The sequence below is a fragment of the Cherax quadricarinatus genome, chromosome 27, assembly GCF_038502225.1.
Source record: "Cherax quadricarinatus isolate ZL_2023a chromosome 27, ASM3850222v1, whole genome shotgun sequence".
Classification (NCBI taxonomy): domain Eukaryota; kingdom Metazoa; phylum Arthropoda; class Malacostraca; order Decapoda; family Parastacidae; genus Cherax; species Cherax quadricarinatus.
In genome coordinates this window covers 30997707-31015638 of record NC_091318.1, presented here as the reverse complement: position 1 = coordinate 31015638, position 17932 = coordinate 30997707, and positions in this window count along the sequence as shown.

Here is a 17932-nt window from a genome sequence, read left to right as displayed (position 1 = left end):
AGTACCTGGTCAACATCAGTACCTGGTCAACATCAGTACCTGGTCAACATCAGTACCTGGTCAGCATCGGTGCCTGGTCAACATCGGTACCTGGTCAACATCAATACCTGGTCAACATCAGTACCTGGTCAACATCAATACCTGGTCAACATCAGTACCTGGTCAACATCAATACCTGGTCAGCATCGGTACCTGGTCAACATCGGTACGTGGTCAACATCAATACCTGGTCAACATCGGTACCTGGTCAGCATCAGTACCTGGTCAACATCAGTACCTGGTCAACATCAGTACCTGGTCAACATCAGTACCTGGTCAGCATCAGTACCTGGTCAACATCAGTACCTGGTCAACATCAGTACCTGGTCAACATCAGTACCTGGTCAACATCAGTACCTGGTCAACATCAGTACCTGGTCAACATCAGTACCTGGTCAACATCAGTACCTGGTCAACATCAGTACCTGGTCAGCATCGGTACCTGGTCAACATCAGTACCTGACAACATAAGGTAAGTGTTGTAATGGTGTTTGGGTCAAGGTGAAACCTTTGAGTAAATAGATTTTAGAAATCAGAGTATTATTACCTTCACTGGAAAGCGCTAAACCTGCAGGAGTTATACAGTGCCTGATTATTGACACTATACCTTTGTTGAGTTCCGAAAGTTTTTTCTAGTCCCGGAGCCCGGTCATGGACCAGGCTTGTACAGTGCTTGCCTGGTCAGCCAGGCTGTTGCTGGTGGTGGTCTGGTGATACACATATTCATCTGTATTTCCTATTAATAATAATAGTAATAGTTTATTATTGTATTTTATTTATAATTGTTTTTATTAGGTCCGGTGTTTTTTTTTTAATATCTGTTACAACTTTTCCTATAGGTTTTTGTTTATTCATATACACATTAACCCTGATTATTTACCAAACTTTTCTTATCAGATGCAACGTACCTTAAACTCTCTCCAGGTATACTCCAGGTATATCATAACACTAATTTTTAGGTACAACCACCTCCTATTTATGGATGACTCTTTCAAAGAGGGTGTGGAAAATACTGTATATATTTTCCAGAAATTCAGTATTTATATGTAAATAGATGGCCATACTGTATTTAATAATATTTATGTCATAGAAAACGGAAAGCCTGCGTCTGGGAAGACGAGACTCGCCATCTTGGTTTTGATTTTGTATTAGAAACATTGGTGAATGGAGAAGAATTTTTCGTGCTCTAGAGGTTAAAATTGTGCTGACACCTCTCAAATAGGAGGCGAAATTGGTGGATATGCATTCCTGCATAACTTGAGATTTCAGACGACTGGACAAGACAGCTCCAGGAACCTCAGATAAGCTCTCTAGATTTGTGTATAATTCTGGCCAGCATTATTTTCATAGATTTAGTTAGAGTGAGGTTTTCTGAATATGATACACATTAATCTCCAGTCAAATTGGTGAGTGATATTAAGATATATTTTCCTTATGTTATATAATTGCGTATATATATAACCATTTATTATTTTTAATATATGGTCCACAAATTTATATATTTGCCAGCATTCCTGGGGTATGTATATTTCATTTAATTAATAGGTCCAGAGCAACTTGTGGATATGACAGTTGTAGGTATCGAAGGGGGACATTTTTTGCGACATAAGTGTCCCAAATTCCTACATGTCTAACTGATTAATAATAGTTATCATTGTTCATTTACTGTTATGTATATAATTATACATCCAAGTAAATGCAATTTTCCACATTTAATTTGCCCATTGGTCCTTCTTGAACCGCAGGTAATTAGTGAAGTCATTAATTAGTTATATGAATGTGTAAATTCAAGAATTATGTGGATTAAAGTAAAGGTTGGATGCGAGAAGTGGGTCATAATAAGCGTGTATGCACCTGGAGAAGAGAGGAATGCAGAGGAGAGAGAGAGATTTTGGGAGATGTTAAGTGAATGTATAGGAGCCTTTGAACCAAGTGAGAGAGTAATTGTGGTAGGGGACCTGAATGCTAAAGTAGGAGAAACTTTTAGAGAGGGTGTGGTAGGTAAGTTTGGGGTGTCAGGTGTAAATGATAATGGGAGCCCTTTGATTGAACTTTGTATGGAAAGGGGTTTAGTTATAGGTAATACATATTTTAAGAAAAAGAGGATAAATAAGTATACAAGATATGATGTAGGGCGAAATGACAGTAGTTTGTTGGATTATGTATTGGTAGATAAAAGACTGTTGAGTAGACTTCAGGATGTACATGTTTATAGAGGGGCCACAGATATATCAGATCACTTTCTAGTTGTAGCTACACTGAGAGTAAAAGGTAGATGGGATACAAGGAGAATAGAAGCATCAGGGAAGAGAGAGGTGAAGGTTTATAAACTAAAAGAGGAGGCAGTTAGGGTAAGATATAAACACCTATTGAAGGATAGATGGGCTAATGAGAGCATAGGCAATGGGGTCGAAGAGGTATGGGGTAGGTTTAAAAACGTAGTGTTAGAGTGTTCAGCAGAAGTTTGTGGTTACAGGAAAGTGGGTGCAGGAGGGAAGAGGAGCGATTGGTGGAATGATGATGTAAAGAGAGTAGTAAGGGAGAAAAAGTTAGCATATGAGAAGTTTTTACAAAGTAGAAGTGATGCAAGGAGGGAAGAGTATATGGAGAAAAAGAGAGAGGTTAAGAGAGTGGTGAAGCAATGTAAAAAGAGAGCAAATGAGAGAGTGGGTGAGATGTTATCAACAAATTTTGTTGAAAATAAGAAAAAGTTTTGGAGTGAGATTAACAAGTTAAGAAAGCCTAGAGAACAAATGGATTTGTCAGTTAAAAATAGGAGAGGAGAGTTATTAAATGGAGAGTTAGAGGTATTGGGAAGATGGAGGGAATATTTTGAGGAATTGTTAAATGTTGATGAAGATAGGGAAGCTGTGATTTCGTGTATAGGACAAGGAGGAATAACATCTTGTAGGAGTGAGGAAGAGCCAGTTGTGAGTGTGGGGGAAGTTCGTGAGGCAGTAGGTAAAATGAAAGGGGGTAAGGCAGCCGGGGTTGATGGGATAAAGATAGAAATGTTAAAAGCAGGTGGGGATATAGTTTTGGAGTGGTTGGTGCAATTATTTAATAAATGTATGGAAGAGGGTAAGGTACCTAGGGATTGGCAGAGAGCATGCATAGTTCCTTTGTATAAAGGCAAAGGGGATAAAAGAGAGTGCAAAAATTATAGGGGGATAAGTCTGTTGAGTATACCTGGTAAAGTGTATGGCAGAGTTATAATTGAAAGAATTAAGAGTAAGACGGAGAATAGGATAGCAGATGAACAAGGAGGCTTTAGGAAAGGTAGGGGGTGTGTGGACCAGGTGTTTACAGTGAAACATATAAGTGAACAGTATTTAGATAAGGCTAAAGAGGTCTTTGTGGCATTTATGGATTTGGAAAAGGCGTATGACAGGGTGGATAGGGGGGCAATGTGGCAGATGTTGCAAGTGTATGGTGTAGGAGGTAGGTTACTGAAAGCAGTGAAGAGTTTTTACGAGGATAGTGAGGCTCAAGTTAGAGTATGTAGGAAAGAGGGAAATTTTTTCCCAGTAAAAGTAGGCCTTAGACAAGGATGTGTGATGTCACCGTGGTTGTTTAATATATTTATAGATGGGGTTGTAAGAGAAGTAAATGCGAGGGTCTTGGCAAGAGGCGTGGAGTTAAAAGATAAAGAATCACACACAAAGTGGGAGTTGTCACAGCTGCTCTTTGCTGATGACACTGTGCTCTTGGGAGATTCTGAAGAGAAGTTGCAGAGATTGGTGGATGAATTTGGTAGGGTGTGCAAAAGAAGAAAATTAAAGGTGAATACAGGAAAGAGTAAGGTTATGAGGATAACAAAAAGATTAGGTGATGAAAGATTGGATATCAGATTGGAGGGAGAGAGTATGGAGGAGGTGAACGTATTCAGATATTTGGGAGTGGACGTGTCAGCGGATGGGTCTATGAAAGATGAGGTGAATCATAGAATTGATGAGGGAAAAAGAGTGAGTGGTGCACTTAGGAGTCTGTGGAGACAAAGAACTTTGTCCTTGGAGGCAAAGAGGGGAATGTATGAGAGTATAGTTTTACCAACGCTCTTATATGGGTGTGAAGCGTGGGTGATGAATGTTGCAGCGAGGAGAAGGCTGGAGGCAGTGGAGATGTCATGTCTGAGGGCAATGTGTGGTGTGAATATAATGCAGAGAATTCGTAGTTTGGAAGTTAGGAGGAGGTGCGGGATTACCAAAACTGTTGTCCAGAGGGCTGAGGAAGGGTTGTTGAGGTGGTTCGGACATGTAGAGAGAATGGAGCGAAACAGAATGACTTCAAGAGTGTATCAGTCTGTAGTGGAAGGAAGGCGGGGTAGGGGTCGGCCTAGGAAAGGTTGGAGGGAGGGGGTAAAGGAGGTTTTGTGTGCGAGGGGCTTGGACTTCCAGCAGGCATGCATGAGCGTGTTTGATAGGAGTGAATGGAGACAAATGGTTTTTAATACTTGACGTGCTGTTGGAGTGTGAGCAAAGTAACATTTATGAAGGGATTCAGGGAAACCGGCAGGCCGGACTTGAGTCCTGGAGATGGGAAGTACAGTGCCTGCACTCTGAAGGAGGGGTGTTAATGTTGCAGTTTAAAAACTGTAGTGTAAAGCACCCTTCTGGCAAGACAGTGATGGAGTGAATGATGGTGAAAGTTTTTCTTTTTCGGGCCACCCTGCCTTGGTGGGAATCGGCCAGTGTGATAATAAAAATAATAAAATTAATTAGTTAATTACTTAATAATTATATGTGAAATAACAGAAGGAGGTGGATGTTAAGTTCACAAATTTACTTAATGTGTAGTGGATTATAATAATTACAATATTAATTTTGATAAGCTAAGCTCAAGTCTGGCTAAGTTTTATTAATTTGCATAATACTAATTTGATAAGACAATTCTGGCCAAGATTTATATCAGTGTATGTGTAATTGATAAGACAAGTGTGGATAAAGATTATATTGTGTATAATATTAATTTTGCTATGCCAAATTCTGGCAAGGATTTATTAATTTGTATAATATTAATTTTGATGAGTCAAGTTTGTATTGTGCATTTAAAGTTTATATTATAATTTTTTACATGTAATTGCTGAGCTCAAGTAGCTGGGATTTATTCAAAGGTAGGTTGTGTCAGTGTTGTGAGTTGTAATCACTGTTATTAATTGGGTTGAATTTAATACATTGCATCATGGCTGAAAATGAGGAAATTAATGAAGACAAACATATGGAATATAGAGTAAAGAAAGCATCACTACAGGCTAAGAAAGTTCATGTAACCAAGGCATATAATAAGTGCTTGGAATTAATGAATCAAGAAACTGTGAATACTGATGATTTAAAATTGTATTTAGATGCTTTAGGGAATAGATATGATTCATACAAATTATATTACAACAAATATGAAGGAGATTTATTAGTAAACTGTGTAGATGAGACTGAAATAGATCTCATGATTAATCAGTATTATGAATTAGAAGAAAAGATTCTTTCTTGTAAAAGTCAGGCCTTGAATAAATTAAAATGTGTAAACCAGGCAGTTGGTGAGTCTGCTCCAACAAATAATATGTCTTTGCCAAAACTCCCAGAATTGTGTTTGCCTGTGTTTAATCCTGGAGAAAATTGGGAGGAGTTTTGGTCAATTTTTAAAGCAGCTGTGCATGACAGGAGTGACCTAGCCTGTGTAACTAAATTATTTTACCTCAAAGGACAGGTAAGAGGAGATGCTCACATACATATACAAGCCTTTCCCAATGTAAATGACTCTTACAAGGAAGCAGTTGACTTGTTGAAAGTCACTTATGGTAATATAGAACAAAGTAGGTTGGATCTAGTGAATATCATTGTTAATTTAAAATCTCCAGATCACACTTACAAAGGTTTACAGCAGTTTAGAGTTAAACTGGAGAGCACTCCCAAAACTTTAAGTAATAAATATAATCTGAAGGAATCAGACTGGTTATTGAGTTTACCTGGAGAGAGTTCCGGGGGTCAACGCCCCAGCGGCCCGGTCTGTGACCAGGCCTCCTGGTGGATCAGAGCCTGATCAACCAGGCTGTTGCTGCTGGCTGCACGCAAACCAACGTACGAGCCACAGCCCGGCTGATCAGGAACTGACTTTAGATGCTTGTCCAGTGCCAGCTTGAAGACTGCCAGGGGTCTGTTGGTAATCCCCCTTATGTGTGCTGGGAGGCAGTTGAACAGTCTCGGGCCCCTGACACTTATTGTATGGTCTCTTAACGTGCTAGTGACACCCCTGCTTTTCATTGGGAGGATGGTGCATCGTCTGCCAAGTCTTTTGCTTTCGTAGTGAGTGATTTTCGTGTGCAAGTTCGGTACTAGTCCCTCTAGGATTTTCCAGGTGTATATAATCATGTATCTCTCCCTCCTGCGTTCCAGGGAATACAGGTTTAGGAACCTCAAGCGCTCCCAATAATTGCGGTGTTTTATCTCCGTTATGCGTGCCGTGAAAGTTCTCTGTACATTTTCTAGGTCGGCAATTTCACCTGCCTTGAAAGGTGCTGTTAGTGTGCAGCAATATTCCAGCCTAGATAGAACAAGTGACCTGAAGAGTGGCATCATGGGCTTGGCCTCCCTAGTTTTGAAGGTTCTCATTATCCATCCTGTCATTTTTCTAGCAGATGTGATTGATACAATGTTATGGTCCTTGAAGGTGAGATCCTCCGACATGATCACTCCCAGGTCTTTGACGTTGGTGTTTCACTCTATTTTGTGGCCAGAATTTGTTTTGTACTCTGATGAAGATTTAATTTCCTCATGTTTACCATATCTGAGTAATTGAAATTTCTCATCGTTGAACTTCATATTGTTTTCTGCAGCCCACTGAAAGATTTGGTTGATGTCCGCCTGGAGCCTTGCAGTGTCTGCAATGGAAGACACTGTCATGCAGATTCGGGTGTCATCTGCAAAGGAAGACACGGTGCTGTGGCTGACATCCTTGTCTATGTCGGATATGAGGATGAGGAACAAGATGGGAGCGAGTACTGTGCCTTGTGGAACAGAGCTTTTCACCGTAGCTGCCTCGGACTTTACTCTGTTGACGACTACTCTCTGTGTTCTGTTAGTGAGGAAATTATAGATCCATCGACCGACTTTTCCTGTTATTCCTTTAGCACGCATTTTGTGCGCTATTACGCCATGGTCACACTTGTCGAAGGCTTTTGCAAAGTCTGTATATATTACATCTGCATTCTTTTTGTCTTCTAGTGCATTTAGGACCTTGTCGTAGTGATCCAATAGTTGAGACAGACAGGAGCGACCTGTTCTAAACCCATGTTGCCCTGGGTTGTGTAACTGATGGGTTTCTAGATGGGTGGTGATCTTGCTTCTTAGGACCCTTTCAAAGATTTTTATGATATGGGATGTTAGTGCTATTGGTCTGTAGTTCTTTGCTGTTGCTTTACTGCCCCCTTTGTGGAGTGGGGCTATGTCTGTTGTTTTTAGTAACTGTGGGACGACCCCCGTGTCCATGCTCCCTCTCCATAGGATGGAAAAGGCTCGTCATAGGGGCTTCTTGCAGTTCTTGATGAACACAGAGTTCCATGAGTCTGGCCCTGGGGCAGAGTGCATGGGCATGTCATTTATCGCCTGTTCGAAGTCATTTGGCGTCAGGATAACATCGGATATGCTTGTGTTAATCAAATTTTGTGGCTCTCTCATAAAAAATTCATTTTGATTTTCGACTCTCAGTCTGGTTAGCGGCTTGCTAAAAACTGAGTCATATTGGGACTTGAGTAGCTCACTCATTTCCTTACTGTCATCTGTGTAGGACCCATCTTGTTTAAGTATGGGCCCAATACTGGACGTTGTTCTCGATTTTGATTTGGCATAGGAGAAGAAATACTTTGGGTTTCTTTCGATTTCATTTATGGCTTTTAGTTCTTCCCGCGATTCCTGACTCCTAAAGGATTCTTTTAGCTTAAGTTCGATGCTTGCTATTTCTCTGACCAGTGTCTCCCTACGCATTTCAGATATATTGACCTCTTTTAGCCGCTCTGTTATTCTTTTCCGTCGCCTGTAAAGGGAGCGCCTGTCTCTTTCTATTTTACATCTACTCCTCCTTTTTCTTAGAGGAATAAGCCTTGTGCATACATCGAGTGCCACCGAGTTAATCTATTCTAGGCATAAGTTGGGGTCTGTGTTGCTTAGTATATCTTCCCAGCTTATATCGGTTAGGACTTGGTTTACTTGGTCCCACTTTATGTTTTTGTTATTGAAGTTGAATTTGGTGAATGCTCCCTCGTGACTAATCTCATTATGTCGGTCTGGGGCTCCGCGCATACATGACTGAACCTCAATTATGTTGTGATCTGAGTATATTGTTTTTGATATGGTGACATTTCTTATCAGATCATCATTGTTAGTGAAGATGAGGTCTAGTGTATTCTCCAGTCTAGTAGGCTCTATTATTTGCTGGTTTAAATTGAATTTTGTGCAGAGATTTAAAAGCTAGCGTGAGTGTGAGTTTTCATCAGAGCTGCCTCCTGGTGTTATTACTGCAACAATATTATTTGCTATATTCCTCCATTTTAGGTGCCTTAAGTTGAAATCCCCCAGGAGCAAGATGTTGGGTGCAGGAGCTGGAAGATTTTCCAGACAGTGGTCAATTTTTAACAGCTGTTCCTGTAATTGCTGGGATGTTGCATCCGGAGGCTTGTAGACTACCACAATGACTAGGTTTTGGTTCTCGACCTTTACTGCTAAAACTTCCACTACATCATTTGAGGCATTTAGCAGTTCTGTGAAAACAAGTGACTCTGCAATGTACAGGCCAACCCCCCCCCCCCTTTTGCCTGTTCACTCTGTCACATCTGTATAGGTTGTAACCTGGGATCCATATTTCGTTGTCCAAGTGATCCTTTATGTGGGTCTCAGTGAAAGCCGCGAACATTGCCTTTGTCTCTGCAAGCAGTCCACGGACGAGTGCCACGGACGAGTGCCATGGTACAGAATAAATTATGCTGCAAAACACTTGAATGACTCTCGAATAAATATCACAAGGGTTATTTTGGTCTGGAGGAAATAAGACTAGGTCTACAAGAATTAATTATTCAGTTGCAGACCAGCCAACCAACTCATTTTAAAGGTGCAATACATAATAATTCTGAGGTATCTGTCAAGTTTCATAAAGGGAAAAATTATACCAATAGTAATAATCAAAATTCATTTCCTAAAAAGAGTTGCATAGGTGCATATCAAGTAGCAGGAATCAGAAATAATGATTCTCCACAAGGTAAGAAGAATAAGTACCCTCCTAAGAGTAGCCCAGTTAATAAGAAATCAGTCAGAGAAAAGAGAGATTGTCTTTTCTGCAAGGGTACTCATTTTTCTAAGTATTGCAATGCATACAATTCATGGAATGATAAAGTTGAAAGATGTATCAGGTGTTTGGGTAATCACAATGTAAAGGATTGTCATGTCAAATTAAACAACTGTTATCAATGTCACAAAGGAAGACACCATGTAGGCATGTGTAAGGGTCTATATGATAATGTTGATAATGATGATAATGTTGACAATCCTGACACAACAGTAGCTAATGTAAAAATTGCTGCTATTGTTAATAATGATGGTTTTGCTGAAGTAACCTTACCTGTGTTACAGGTAAAAATTGACGATAAAAGGCACAAATCAAAAAATGTAAATGCATTATTGGACCAAGGATCCCAGCGTACTTTCATAAAACGTAAATGTCTTGATGGTATGAAAGTACAGATGGGAGATCCCACAACTTTAAAATTATCTGGTTTTCTCTCGGATAAAAGGGCTCAATTGTATGACACTGTTTATGTAACTGTCAGGTTGGGCAATGAGAAAAAACGTGTTAATGCAGTAATTGTAGATAGACTTCCAGAGAAAATAACTGCAGTAGGACTTAGTAAAGCTACAGAAAGACTTTCACATAATGTAAATTTAGCACCTTCTGGTGTAAATGATGATTCTGTAGGCCCAATAAATATTTTGATAGGTAGTGACTATTATGCCTCCTTTGTAAAGGGTATGGTAAAGAAATGTGGTGTCACCCTTTTGAAGACTGCAGGAGGCACCTAATGTATGGTAGGATTCCTCGTAATAATAATTCATGACTAGAGGAAACTACAAATACCATAAGTGTGTGTCTTACTCATGAAATCGTGCCCCAGTATAATTCTTCCATAGAGGATGTAGTAATGTATTGGGTTTAACTTGGGATACTGAGAGAGATTTGTTAATGTTAAAACCTAATAATTACAGTATGCCCAATAAATTAACTAAGAGAGTTTTGCTTGCTGAAGTTTCAGATGTTTTGATCCACTAGGTTTGGTGTCACCCCTTATTATAAGAGGGAAATTATTAATACAGGAAGCATGGAAACTTAAATGTGCTTGGGATGAAATTCTACCTGAGGAATTCATTAACAGGTGGGATGAATTAATACATGATTATGAGAAAATTCCAATGTTGGAGTTCCCACGAGAGGTGGCCAATCCAAATGGGAAAAATGTACTCCACATTTTTTGTGATGCTTCAAAATTGGCATATGGAGCAGTTGCTTACCTTCAATGTAATAGTGTTATTTCTCTTGTTATGTCTAAGGCTAAAGTGTCTCCAATTAAATCACGTACCTTACCTCAGTTGGAATTAACAGCCATTTATGTAGGTGTCAAATTAGCTAATTATATAAGAAATAAGTTGCAGGAGATAAATATTAGCGTCACTGTAATTTGGTCTGATAATGAGGTATCCTTACAATGGATTCGTAATGGAAACAGTAAAATTGTGTACATACAAAACAGAGTCGCTGAAATTAATCAGATGCAAGAGAAGTATAATAGTTTGGGTCAGCATATGTTAACATTTAATCATATACCTGGTGAGGAGAATCCAGCTGATATGGTTTAAAGGACCGAGCTGGTTGGTAAATAAAGCTAATTGACCTGTACAAAAAGCGTATATTGCTCCTGTTGAAATTACTGTGGCCACCGCTCCAATAGTTTGTCCTCCCTTAGCCATTGATATAAATAGGTATTCTTCTTTACCCAAACTAATCAATGTAACTAAGTTGGTGTTTAAATTTCTAAACAAGATGAATATATCATATAAGTTTTCGCATCCTCTTGAGTATTGGATAAAGAGGGTACAGGAGGAAATCTATGGAAATGAGATTAAATTGATGATGGAAAGAAAAATTGTGAAAGGTTCCATAATAGAGAAATTTGGTCTGTATTTAGAGAACAGTGTAATTAGGTGCAGAGGTAAGTTACAAAATGCTGAATTGGGTGATTATGCTAAACACCTTATCTTACTGCCCAAAACTCATCATCTAACAAATTTAATTGTTCTAAATGCCCATAAAAATGTAATGCATGGTGGGGTACAAGATACCTTAAATTGTATTAGGGAAACTTTCTGGATTCCACAAGGACGGCAAAGTGTAAAAAGGCTGATTAAATTTTGTGTAATATGTCGCCGTGTGGATGCCAGATTTTATATGTACCCAGGTCCTCCACTATTGCCAAATGAGCAATTTGAGTCATTTAGCAACGAACTCCGCCCGGCCGCAGTGTGGAAAATACTGTGTTTATTTTCCAGAAATACAGTAGTTATATGTAAATAGATGGCCATACTGTATTTAATAAAATTTATGTTATCGAAAACGGGAAGCTGTGCCTGCGCAGAAGGACAGTCGCCATTATTGTTTGAATTGAACAGACGTTGTGAATAATGGGAAGAATTTTTTTTCTGTAGTCAAATTATTTACCCCATCCCTATTCGTAACTACATTTCACTGCTTTATTTTGGCTTCTCCACTAAAGAACTGATGTTTACGCAATGCTGTACTGAGTTTGGTTACTTGGAATAGTCATTGCATCTACAGTCTGCCTGAAATGCTCATACATGCTAGTGGCTGTCTTTGTCCTTAACAATATTTTATTACATGTCAAGTACACATTGTATACTACCCAAAGAAATGATTTTGAATATCACCTAATTGTCATGAACCATGCAAGTCTTTTATATGTACATTTGTAGTAGTAAGTTGGTAGACAGCAGCTGCCCAGGGAGGTACAACCGTCCTGCCAGTGAGTGTAAAACGAAAGCCTGTAATTGTTGTACATGATTTACCTGGACCTGGAGTTTACCTGGAGAGGGTTTCGGGGGTCAACGCCTCCGCGGCTCAGTCTGAGACCAGGCCTCATGGTAGGATTGCTGGTGTCTTTTTTCTATCTCACAAACATGCGAGATTTCAGGTACGTCTTGCTACTTCCACGTACATTTAGGTCACACTACACATGTATATACAAGCACATATATATATGCAATAACATCACAGAAAACAGGTGATATCAATATGCAAAACTGTAAAAGAATAGCGAAATTCCAAGCGCTTTCGTGACTTCTCACATTATCAAGGAACTATAAAAACTAAACATCAAAGGAAAGCATATAAAGGGTCAAGACTACACCTCGCCATATCACCACAACAAAGCTACACCTCGCACATATGCTGCTATGTATGATAATCTATATAACTGTATTTTTGTATACCTAAAACTTATGAAACTTGCCCTTACTATCTAAAATCTTCGAAGAAATAATATGTAAGCAAATTTACTCCTATCTAATACATATATCACAACTTACTTAGTAAGTAAGTAAGTAAGTAAGTTTATTCAGGTATACACAAATACAGTTACATAGAATTATCATACGTAGCAGCATGTGTAGAGAACCTAGGATAACCCAAAAAAGTCAGACAGAGTGACTTATTGCCATCACATAGTCTCTCCTGTTATACTGCACAAAGCACATTACAGAGAGTGAACACTGAAGCAACCTGCCTCTTTCCAGTCTATATTTGTCCAACCTATTTTTATGTTACCCAAGTAATAGCTTTTATATCCTTTTACTCATGTACGAATTAATTGCTCTACCATATTGTATTATTTTTGTCACTACTACTACTACTACCACCACTAGTGAACATCGAAATGGTACCTCACTAGTATTGCACCTCACTCTGAGCCTTTATATACCCTCTGTCACAATAAAATGTCCTCTCCCATCCTCAACCACAGGATAATGTTCACCTCATCACATCGATCCTGAGCATAATGACAGCCTTAGAAGTTCAGGGTAATAGATCGACATTGAACTGGATCCCCAGCCATGCTGGCATCCGGGGAAATGAGGCGGCAGATGATGCAGCCAAGGCAGCAACAGACTATCCACATTGTTAGGTAAGACACATATGCAACAGTTAGGTATCTTTATTTTGAAACGTTTCGCCTACACAGTAGGCTTCTTCAGTCGAGTACAGAAAGTAGGCAGGAACAGAAGAGATGTGAAGACGATGTAATCAGTCCATCACCCTTAAAGTCGTAGAATTTGAGGTTGTCAGTCCCTCAGCCTGGAGAAGTTCAGTTCCATAGACTATGGAACTGAACTTCTCCAGGCCGAGGGACTGACAACCTCAAATTCTACGACTTTAAGGGTGATGGACTGATTACATCGTCTTCACATCTCTTCTGTTCCTGCCTACTTTCTGTATTCGACTGAAGAAGCCTACTGTGTAGGCGAAACGTTTCGGAATAAAGTTGTCTAACTGTTGCATATGTGTCTTACCTAACAACCTGTCGGTATTATATACCATTTTGATGTTCAGACTATCCACATGTTGGGATTACTGTCCCAATCAGCCTACGACAGACCAAACTGGTGGCTGCCAGAGCCACGAAACTTATGGGGGAGGTCTTAGGTGATACCCCATCTCAACAGTGGTACCGAGCAGCGACTCAGGGAGAACCCCCGCCATATGATAGAAGCTGGTCCCGAGCGCAGTGTACCGCCATCCATCGGCTTCGTTTGGGCTTTCCCACAGCCAAGATGATGGTAGACAAGGCTGAGGAGATGTGCCAGTACTGTCAGCACGTTGTCCAGCGGCCCCTAACACACTATCTTCTAGAGTGCGAAGTTACTGAGACACTCCGCAGGCAACTAGGGGTGATATTCCCTCCCGAAGAGGACCCAGAGATGACTACGGCCACACTAGTGTACCATGGGGTCAACGAACCAGACAAGCTGTTACCTGTGATAATGACATATCCTCCTCCTCCTCTCTAGTGTCCATAGTTACATATGGTGTCGCTTATGAGATGCACCAGTTGAACTGACCAGAGGGGCGCTTGAGCGGCATGCGTCGCATCATTGTGGAAACCTTTCTCCATCGGGAGCCAGAGACGGGTCATCGCAAGATTGGGACCCGTGCCAGGACTATGGTCTTGGCGAACATTATACATACATACATACAATAAAATGTCACATTAGTTGCACTTGTGTCCTTTTACTTTACATATTGTCGGTAATTCTACCAACTTTATATTACACTTACGACTTATTTCCAGTTTGAGCTGAGGCCGAAAAAAAAGTACGAATGGTGCAATTAGAGAAATGCTTGAACTGCTTTATGCAACGCTTGAAAAAATTGTATATCTTCTGAGACTCTTCGTAGACCTGCGGAAAGCATTCGATACAGTGGACCACAATATCTTGCTGATACAATACGATATCACGTACTCCAAAAAGCACTACTTATACTATACCACTCTGATCTACCCTTATCCCACCTATGGTATTTGTGCTTGGAGCTATACTACGACTAATCACCTTAAATCATTAATCACCCAACAGAAAGCTGCCGTGGGGATGATCATCAATACCTTCGCTAGACAACACACCCCTCCACTCTTAAAGAGTTGGAACTTAATATACAAAATATACACTCATATTACTGTGTCTGCTATATATATAGAACATTAAACTCTAATACAAACCCTCCTCTCAAACTTCTCTTTGATAGCTACAAGAGAACACACAGGCACAGCACAAGGCACAAAACTCTCTTCGACATCCCTCGTGTTCGCCTCACCCTATGCAAAAATACAATGCACATACAGGGTCCCAAGATTTGGAACTCATTGCTCGAACCCGCAAAAAGTCCCCTGTCTGCCAGTCAATTTAGAGCTATAATTAAAAATCACTTCATCTCCCAAACGCAATTATATCAAACAAAACTAACGCATCCAACTACGTCGGGGTCTTCACCATGTACTCTCCTGCCATTGGTTCGATCCTCATCCTGTGATATAAGAACGTAAGAACATAAGAAAGGAGGAACATTGCAGTAGGCCTTTTGGCCCGTACTTGGCAGGTCCTTTACAAAACCAACCCGCTAACAAAACAGAATATATGTAAAGAATAAAGACACACAATATTGTGACTGAAATTAAGACACATGTTCAACATCTGAGTATCTTTATTGTAGACGTTTCGCCATCCAGTGGCTTTATCAATACAAATTCCAGGACGTAATTTGAAGACAGTAGAACTATATACAGAAGATGAGGTAATCAGTCCCTTAGCCTTGGAGTTGGTGCAAAGAGCTCCGTAGTCGTGGATATTCTGGAGCAGAGGAAAGGAGTCTGGCTCTTATATACTAACGTCAGGTGGAAAGGGGACGTGTAGCAGACGAGGGCATATTCACTGGTAGGCGGGATTCCCCAGTGGAAGTAGGTCCTACCCAAAGAGATGGGTTAGTTGTAGTAGTAGTTGTTGCAGCCGTGAAGAAGGTTATGTGCATGTCCTCAGAATCAAGATTCCATGTTGATGCAGTGTCTGACAAGTTGCACAAGAATGGTATACAATACCGACAAAATGAAATTAAGACACATGTGCAACATTTGGGTATCTTCATTGTAGACGTTTCGCCATCCAGTGGCTTTATCAATACAAATTCCAGGACATAATTTGAAGACAGTAGAACTATATACAGAAGATGAGGTAATCAGAAATGGGTAGGACCTACTTCCACTGGGGAATCCCGCCTACCAGTGACTATGCCCTCGTCTCCTACACGTCCCCTTTCCACCTGACATTAGTATATAAGAGCCAGACTCCTTTCCTCTGCTCAAGAATATCCACGACTACGGAGCTCTTTGCACCAACTCCAAGGCTAAGGGACTGATTACATCATCTTCTGTATATAGTTCTACTGTATTCAAATTATGTCCTGGAATTTGTTTTGATAAAGGCACTGGATGGCGAAACGTCTACAGTAAAGATACCCAGATGTTGTAAAGTAAAAGGACACAAGTGCAACTAATGTGACATATTTATTGTGACAACGTTTCACTCTCCAGGAGCTTTGTCAAGCCGTTAACGGCTTGACAAAGCCGTTAACGGTAATTCTACCAACATTATTACAATACCCAGATGTTGCACATGTGTCTTAATTTCATCTTGTCGGTATTGTATACCATTCTTGTACAATATTGTGACTGGAAGAATGCTCAAATAACTTGCCCATAGGAGAATTAAACTTATGACGACGTTTTGGTCCTGCTTGGACCATTAACTAGTTACACCAGAGGCCAGAACGTTGTGTAGCTTTAAAAATAGGTTGGATAAATACATGAGTAGATGTGGGTGGGTGTGAGTTAGACCTGATAGCTTGTGCTAACAGGTCGGTTGCCGTGTTCCTCCCTTAAGTCAATGTGACCTGACCTGACTAGGTTGGGTGCATTGGCTTAAGCCGGTAGGAGACCTGGACCTGCCTCGCATGGGCCAGTAGGCCTTCTGCAGTGTTCCTTCGTTCTTATGTTCTTATGGTCTTCTTAATAGTTAGTGGTCCAAGTCGGACTGAAACGTCGTCATAAGTTTCATTCCCCAGTGTGCAGGTTATTTGTGTGATATATGTACAATGTTTGTCCTCGTAGTCTTAAGCAAGGTTTAAGACTACGCTAAATACTTCGCATAATCAGGGATTTTCCATGGACGCTTTTAAATGTTGTCAGTTTTTGTACACACGATGTATAATGTTGAAATAAAGAAACTGAATTTGGAATACTGCAAAAGGCCTATTGGTCTACGCTAGACCTGCTACAGTGTTCCTTCATTCTTATTTTCTCGAGTTCATTTTCCCGTTGAGTCGAATGACACTAATTAATGTTCTTTTTTTTTTGTTTGTTTATTAAAAGTCTGGAAAATATATGTATATTTTCCCCCAGTGGCAAGATTTTTCTTATAATAAGTTGAAGGAACAGTAAACACAATAGCCTCCATTTTGATGTTCATCTTGTCAGACACTGCAACACATGGCATCTTGATACAGAAAACACCTTGGACAAACTTTTCAAGTGAGAATTGTTGGATCTGAGAGGGACCTGACATTTCAGTGGCTACATTCTCACTACTACTACTACTCTACACCTCTCCTTCCGACAGTATTTAAGTCTCCGCACTGTCGCTTGATCTTCAGTTAGTTCCTGACTATGGAACTGAACTTCTCCAGGCCGAGGGACTGACAACCTCAAATTCTACGACTTTAAGGGTGATGGACTGATTACATCGTCTTCTCTACTGTTCCTGCCTACTTTCTGTATTCGACTGAAGAAGCCTACTGTGTAGGCGAAACGTTTCGGAATAAAGTTGCCTAACTGTTGCCTATGTGTCTTACCTACCAACCTGTCGGTATTGTATACCATTTTGATGTTCAGCCTCGAAAGGTACATGGGAGTTTCATACTTTTAATTATATTAGTCATTTTTTATACGCATTTTGATTACATTATTTAAAATCTGGTAGATGCCAGCAGAGTTAAAACAAACTGGCGTGAGCACTTTGCAACAATATATTGCATAATGAATGGATAATCTCTAATCCAAGAAAACTTCATTAACTGCTGGTAAAGTATATTCACAATAGAGTAGCTGGAGTAATTCACAAATGACCCACAAATTATCTATAAAAAGAAAACTTTTTTTCGGTAGTGAATGTGGTCCAGGACTAACAGAAGTGTAGTTTAGTTGACTTAAGAAATCGTAATGACACGATTGCAAATAAAC